Genomic DNA, 8,125 nt, shown 5'->3' with positions numbered 1-8,125 from the left:
AGAACTTAGAAATGCAGACTTGGGAATTTCCGAGCAAGGAAACTACCTGTTTCTTCTACTGTTCAAAATTCTGACGGTACACCCAAAAGTTTCAGGCAGGCTTATAATGGTGAATGGTTTTATTGATTTGAAAAAAGGTACATTTGAGGTTGCAGTAGGAAAAGAGGGTGAATATGGCAAAGCAGTGCCTTTGTGTAGCCTCTTCCCCACCTATGCTGAGCCAGCAATCCAGAAGTTGATGTCTTTACTGGTAATATAACTAGAAGAAGCCACTTCTGTCTGCATTTTGCAAGCACCACTTAAACCTTTAATAGTTAGAATCAATAAAGGGGTTTCTGTGTAAGTGGACAATGGATTCTGGTTATTTTGTATAATCATCATCATGTATTCACTGACACTGGTTTGTGGAAAGAATGTTTTGCTGTTAAGCAGAATCAAAAGCAAAGTGCAACTCAGATACAGAAAAGTATGTTTGGAAACCGAGCAGGGGGTGGGGGAAGCAGTTTTTGAGCATATGCCTATCCATAGGATTTCTTAATGCCCTCCTCATTAAGCCATAAGTCATTTCAGCTCATGTGTTTAAGTGCATTGCATTTCTAAGCGCAGGAGGGGAAGCCCACCTGAGATTCTAGAGAAACTGGGGGACCAGAAATCCCCTCACTTGCTATTTACTTAGATCTGCTTTTTGGTTACTGCAGTGCATCAGTCCAGACCATGTTCATGTCCTGCATCACCCCTCCAAGGCATTTCATTAGAGCAGGGGGTCTGGACCCCTCAGGGGGTTGTGAGGTTATTACAGGGGCCGGGGTCACAAGCTGTCAGCCTCCACCGCAAACTCTGCTTTGCCTCCACCATTTATAATGGTGTTAAATACATTAAAAAGTTTTAATTGATAGGGGGTCCACACTCAGGCTTCTTATGTGACCAGGGTCACCAGCACAAGAGTTTGAGAACTCCTGCATTAGAATCATAGAATATCAGGGTTGGAAGGGACGTCAAGAGTCATCTAGTCTAACCCCCTGCTCAAAGCAGGACCAATTCCCAACTAAATCATCCCAGCCAGGGCTTTGTCAAGCCGGGCCTTAAAAACCTCCAAGGAAGGAGACTCCACCACCTCCTTCCTAGGTAATGCATTCCAGTGCTTCACCACCCTCCTAGTGAAATAGTGTTTCCTAATATCCAACCTGGACCTCCCCCATTAGCGCAAGGATGCATTAGCAGCTAGTTGCTAGCAACTAGCCAGTCTTTTCCTTTAAAGTGTTTTCTTCTAGAAAGGAGATTGCTTTATATAAAATCAAGTTTTTCAGTTAGAGGTCAGTTGTAGCTGCCCCTGTTCAGAGTAAGGGAATGTTTTTGACTCAGTATGTCCTATAGACAATTGAAAGCTGCTGCAGCAGCTAGAGAAGAGCTCATGGTTGTCAGGAAGCACACATTCCAGCTAATTACTCACACCAATGGAAAGATAGGAATTAGATTCTGTTCAACACCTGAGCTAAAAGACTCCTACACCATACCAGCTTTCCACCTGAGTCACATACACTCATTAACCTAGGTTCCTGATAGGTAGGGCTGTAGACATTTATTATAGCCACTAGAGGTCAGACTGCCCATTCATAAATCCTGATTTTCTTCACAGCATTACACAATGGAGTTTCCTTTATGTTCCCTGAAGTTGTTTCACCCCCATAACATACACATTCCAGGATATTAACTAAATGAGTTTTAAGAGGGAGAATGTATGTTGCTATCAGCTTCAGGTGCCAATATTCATCTTGCTTAGAATAGGGAGATTAGATTAAGTAGGTTTAAAAAAAAATTCTAAAAACCCTTCCCTCAATGTTTGAGGAACAAAGATAAGGTTGAGAAGACAGCAAGTTACCATATGGCAATAGTTACTAACTTAACAGGCTTAGGAAGGGAGACAGAAGTCGGGAGAGGTTTCTCTTGTTGAGCTGAAGTCCTGTACAGCTCAAGATTAGAGCTAAAGGCTCCAGAGGTCTTAATGAAAGAAAAATTCTCAAGTTTCTATACAAGAAAAGTCAGGCACTTGTCTGATACTAGATTCTAAAGACCCAGCCTATTTGTAGTGAAAACATCCATATTTAGACTTCCTGGCTAATTTAATAGCCCCTCTAAGTACACTAGAGAGAAGGATATCCTGATTTATATAAACTAGTTAAACCTAATTTAGAGAGGTCCCTGTTCAGATGGTCTCAGCTCTTCCACACTCATTTTGAGCTAATGGCTTCTATAGTCTCTCCCCTATCCAAAGATAAAAGCGCTGTTGGAGTTTAGATATTAAAAAGCTGAAGCATTTTAACCTAACTTCTAGCCCTAACATCTGCAAAAATTCCCACACATCCTTTCCCCCCATAGAGCAATGAAACAGCAGGCTTGCTCCCTGGGAGTTTTATAGGAAGAGGAGGCTGATAAATTGGGTTTAATCAGCAGCAGCTGAGAGGCTCCCAGACCCAGTAAACACCTGTTTTCAGGCAGCTACAGCATTCTTTTCTTAAAGAGACAGCTCAGGCAGTCTGGGGAGGGGAAAGAGTCTGGATTTATGTTCTTGATCAGGATGGAGACTCTTTTTAATTTCATTTTAAATAAAGTTATTTCAGCATGCAGCTGTCTCTATTGTATTTATTTCAGGCACTTCCCCACAGTTATTTTATAGCTGATTTTAATTACTCTCTGCTGTTTAAAAAATAACTTTGACAATGTACAATCATAAATTAGCCATCTTCAGCTTCCCAGACTCACAACTCTGCCACTATAAAAGACGTCCTTCAAGAAACCATGAGCTATGGGGAAACACATCGTTGTAGAGAAGGCTGACTAGCAATACAGAAAGGATGATGGCTAGGATGATGTTATTATAGATAGAGCTGGCAGTAGCACCTATTAGTTAGGTTGCCCAACATTTTCCATTATAAGACCCTGTTTTCAGTTGCTTATCACTTTTGTCAAATTTTAACCCTTTGGGCTGAAATTTTGGATGCTGGGCGTCTGCCCCTGGCTAATTAGTTTTGGGAAATTTCAGCCAAAATGGTTTATCTGTTTCCAAGAATGAAGCTAAGGAAAAGTACATTGTTTCACCTGTGTTAAAAAATTATTGAGGCCACAATTGAGCTTGCTCCATCCCAGAGGCTCAGGATGACTTTCCCTGCAATGGAAACTATCCCTAACACTAACCCTGCAATGGCTGCTCCCAGCTGCTCAGGACCAGGGCTGGGCCAAGCACTGGAACTGAGAATGGGGAGCCCATCTCTCCTGTGCTTTCAGTGATCCCCCTGCTGGCACCAAGAAGGGGAAAGTCATCTGATTTGAATGCAAAGGGGACAAAAGGCAGGCTGGAGGGAAGAAAAGGAATGGATTGAGGAGTCTAGTGAGGGGAGAGAAACTGTGATTGGTAGTTTAAATGGGGAGACTAGGATGAGTTGGGCAAGGAGACTGGGAGCCAGAGGGAAAGGCAGGCTGGGAATGGTTAGGCAAAGAGACTGTGGCTGGGAGCTGGGTGGGGAAGATTGGGAGCCAGAGTGGGAAGTATAAGCTGGGGGGCAGTTGGCTGGGGGAGTGGGCGCTGAGATCAGATGAGGAGCTGGGGAGAGAGAGGAAATTGGGACTAGCTGGACAACAAGGCTGGGACTGGCACCAGTTAGGGAAAAGGGTAGGGGGAAAGAGAGCCAGATATGACAAGGAGCAGGGATGTGGGGGGAGAACTGGGACTGGTTGGGTAAAGAGACTGGGACAAGGAGCCAGAGTGGGGTTAGGGAGACAGCCTGAGATAGGATGAGGCGCCTCGGAAGGAACACTGGGAGTGGGAGCCAGTGGGGGGAAGCTAATAGATTGGACGAGGAATTAGGTTGGGGGGAAGGGAACTGGGACTGGCTAGGTAAGGAGACTGGGACTGGGATGAGAAGCCTGAAAAGTGGAGATTGGGACTGGGTAGGCAAGGATTATATTTATGGAATGGATCCCTCTCTGAAGGGCCAGATAGCAGTCTGGCATTCATATTAATCTGGGGAATGGAGCCCAGGCTCAGAGTCTTGGTAGCAGGAACAGAGGGTCCCTCTCTGCAGGTCTATACATCAGCCTGGCATTAATGTTAAAGCTGGGGGATGGAGCCAGGCCTCAGGGTCTCCATAGCAGCAACAACACTAGCAACAGCAGTGTGTCTCCCTCCTCATGTCCACGATGGTATCTTGGAGTGGAATGTAGGTCCCTGTTTTGAGTCACCTGGTGTTTTGGGAAACGCGTGTGGTAGGAGAGAGAGTCCCAGAGGGGCTGAAGTTCTGGCACATGCAGGTGTAGGAGAATCGGAGGCAAGGAGAGGAACCACATTTTGGTAAACAAAGTGGATTCATTAGATGGAAGATTCCTTGCAAATCCTCCTCATGAGAAGTCATGTATGACAGCATCGGTCTTTCGGGCAATTGGTGATGCTTGAGCAGCATGCAAAATTGCTGCTACGCAGGCACAGAGTGGAAGTCGGTTGGTTGACCTCAGCTGGCCATTGAAATATTGTTTTTGTTTTAATCCGTGAATGGAATATGATATTTTAAGAAATTACCATTCTGGATATTTCAGCCTTAAATTTACCTGTGAATTGTCATTTCATCATTTGGGTCACACAATAATATGCCAATGTCGGGATTTAAATTGGGAAACTGAGTCACAGGTCCACCCAATTTAGGCTTAATCAATTTTTGCCTTTATTTATACAATTTCAAACACAATTATTGTCACTATGGTATCTGAACACACATTTATGCAAGGAAATAATACCAGACAAGATGGAATGGGTAGAGGACCCAAGTTACCACATGCCAGGATGCTGGGAAGTTCTCCTGTACTTGATGATATCCATCACCTACCCTGATCCCTTGGTCTTGTCCTTCAGACCCATCCTTCAGTTTCTGGTCAGGTGTTTCTCTGATTTGGGCCTTGTTCACTTGGATTATTATGAATGTCCACAATCTTTATTCCTTAACTTTTCTCCAATCAGCTTTTAGCACATCAAGGGTTTTATGCAACCCATACATTATGCATGTGCAAGCTTTATACAATTTCTGCATTGGTTGCTGTTTATGCAGTTTTAAGTCATGTTGTTTTTTGTCACCGTGTTCCTGGGTCATCACAGAAATAAGGCTTCTTTTTACAAGCTTGTCTATCCTATAGAGGAGGGCTAGCTCAGTGGTTTGAGCTTTGGCCTGCTAAACCCAGAGTTGTGAGCTCAATCCTTGAGGGGGCCACTTAGGGATCTGGGGCCAAAATCAGTACTTAGTCCTGCTAGCGAAGGCAGGGGGCTGGACTTGATGATCTTTCCAGCTCTATGAGATAGGTATAGCTCTGTATTTTACCTCAAAACTTCCAGCACATACTACCTTTTTGCAGTCAGCAATAACATCATTTTAAGCAAATCAGCAATTCTATGTAAAATACAAATTGGCAAAACCACTTATGCCAGCAAGGCCTTGGCCTAAGTGTTACCTCATCTAAACTCATTCACTATCCATAATTACAAATCATTAAAATACAGCTATCAAAGCTTTTAATCCTACCACTTAGCAATTCTTCATTTTGATAATTCAATATGTGTAGATCATCCTACCCATTTAATCTATTTGGGGTGGGGGAGTTATAGAAAACACAATGCCCCTTTTCTGTCAAAATTACTTATTTTCTTTAAACATGGGTATTCAAAGGCCTTTTTCATTCAGGGTCCAGTTTTGTCTGTGAATCATTACAAAAACAAAAAACGTCATTAGAAATTTCCCTGTGTTCCATTTTGAGGAATGTCTTAATTTAAAGCCTTGATATTTACTTGCTTTTAATGATACCACAACACTAGTATTAGAAGAGAGAATGTCCCTGGGATTAGAGTTCTGTTGCCGCATCAGAAGTAAGATCCAGAGACTGTGTGTTGCTGAAAGAGGTTTGCCCTTTCCAGTAGTTGCCTGTTAGCGAGCGCTGGAGTCTAAGGGAGTTAAATTCCCAACTTTTATTCGGTTTTGTAACTCGCCTGATCAAAAGCCCATTGCAATCAACAGGAATCTTTTCATTGGCATCATTGGGCATTGGAGCGGGACCATAATAATTGTGCAATAGCAGAGGAAATTTGTTCTCCTGAGATCAGAGCTCTTTTGTTTGCATTAACCAAGACCTACTCCCACTTTTGGTTCCAGAGAACCCATTGTCTACCTGTGTGAATGCGCATGAACTGAATGAAAGTGTGCTTTGTCTATGAGTTCTCAACAGATGCAGACCCCTCTGCAGAGGAATAGCAAAAGTCCTAGACCTCACTAATCCCATTTAAGACAGGTTTATAGTGGAACTTAAGTGGCGCATAGCCTTCTACTCAGAGGCGAATTTCACCCAAACAGATATGACCGTGAAAATAAATGTCATTCAAACATACACCTTTTCTACCTTCAGAACCTGGGAAAGTCTTGGAAACCACTTCTCACACACACAAATTATGAATCCTGTTCAAAGTGAATGTGTACTCACCATTCTAGTTGTGGCTCTGCCATCTGCAATAGGCTTTCCTTTCTAAGCCCTATCAAAATAAACCCTATTGACAAATAATATGCAAATAAATTAGTAAAACTGGGCTGAATAGGCTCATTATACAGCAGCCTGATCTCTTATTTCACCAGCATTACTTCACTTTTCTTCAAATAATAATTCCATGTACATGCTTGTTTTCGGTAATCCTGTCTATTTCTCTTATCTCTTTCCTGCTAATAACCAGATTCAGTACCTACTTTAGCGGCCATAGAGGAGAGATACATTTGTTCACAGCAGTTATTAATATTCCAAACATCTTCCTTTTATTTGATATAGTGTAATTCCGGACATTTTCTCAGTACTGAGAAGATTGGATTCATTGGAATGTAACTGAAATAAGTCTTGCATCAAGACTTTAATTTCAGACCCCAAAAATATCAATTTAAGGATTCCCAGAAGATTTGGAGAGGGTGACCTTTTGCTTTGATAATCTCTCCAGCACTGTACCATAAATGCAGCAACTAAATTTGTTCTGTGTTATAGGTGTGTGAAAAAAATTGTAGGTCAAAACCTGAGATTTAAGGATTTGGGTCCTGGTCATTATCTTCCATTATAAAGCTGATGGAATGTTGATAATGAAGTCCTGCTTTCCTATTGGCTCCTGTACTGGTCTTAGATTGCTAGTCATGTAAGGTGAACCCTATTTATAGCCATGGCAACAACCAGTCTAGGTGTCTAACTTTCCAACATGTAAGAAGTTATTTTATTTTTTCTTTACACTTCTATATTTTTCTGGTTAGTAACAGCAATAATGATCTCCAAGCCATGGATTTCCAAGCAATTAGGGCCACATGGTGTATGGGCAGGCCTGAGGGGATGGGATTTACCATAAGGGGAGGGGTTTGCCATGAGGAGGTTGGGTTTGTGCTGAGGGGATGGGATTTGCCAGCAGGGGGCAGGGTATGTTCTGAGGCGAAGGAGTTTGCCATGATTGGGTAGGGTCTGTGTTGAAGAGGAGGGGTTTGCCATTCCACTAATATCTCTGGAGGATGTTAAACAGAAGCTACTAAAGTTATACATTTGTAAATCAGCAGGTCCAGAAAACTTGCATCTAAGAGTTTTTAAAGAGCTGGCTGAGCCACTCGCTAGATCATTAAAGTTGATTTTCAATAAATCTTAGTTCATAGCTGACATTCCAGAAGACTGGGAGAAAGTTAATGTTGTGCCAATTTTTAAAAAGGGTAAATGTGATGACATGGGTAATTATAGGCCTGTCAGCCTGACATCGATCCCAGACAAGATAATGGAGCAGTTCATACAGGACTCGATTAATAATGACTAGGGCTGTCAAGCGATTAAAAAAAAATTGCGATTTATTGCGTGATTAATTACACTGTTAATAATAGAATACCATTTATTTAAATATTTTTGATATTTTCTACATTTTCAAATATATTGATTTTAATTATAACACATAATACAAAGTGTACAGTGCTCACTTTATATTTATTTTTGATTACAAGTGTTTGCACTGTAAAAAGACAAAAGAAATAGTATTTTTCAATTCCCCCATTACAAGTACTGTAGTGCAATCCCTTTATCATGAAAGTTGAAC

The sequence above is a fragment of the Trachemys scripta genome, chromosome 18 (assembly GCF_013100865.1).
Source record: "Trachemys scripta elegans isolate TJP31775 chromosome 18, CAS_Tse_1.0, whole genome shotgun sequence".
NCBI classification, from domain to species: Eukaryota; Metazoa; Chordata; order Testudines; family Emydidae; genus Trachemys; species Trachemys scripta.
Note: the sequence above shows the minus strand (reverse complement) of the source record.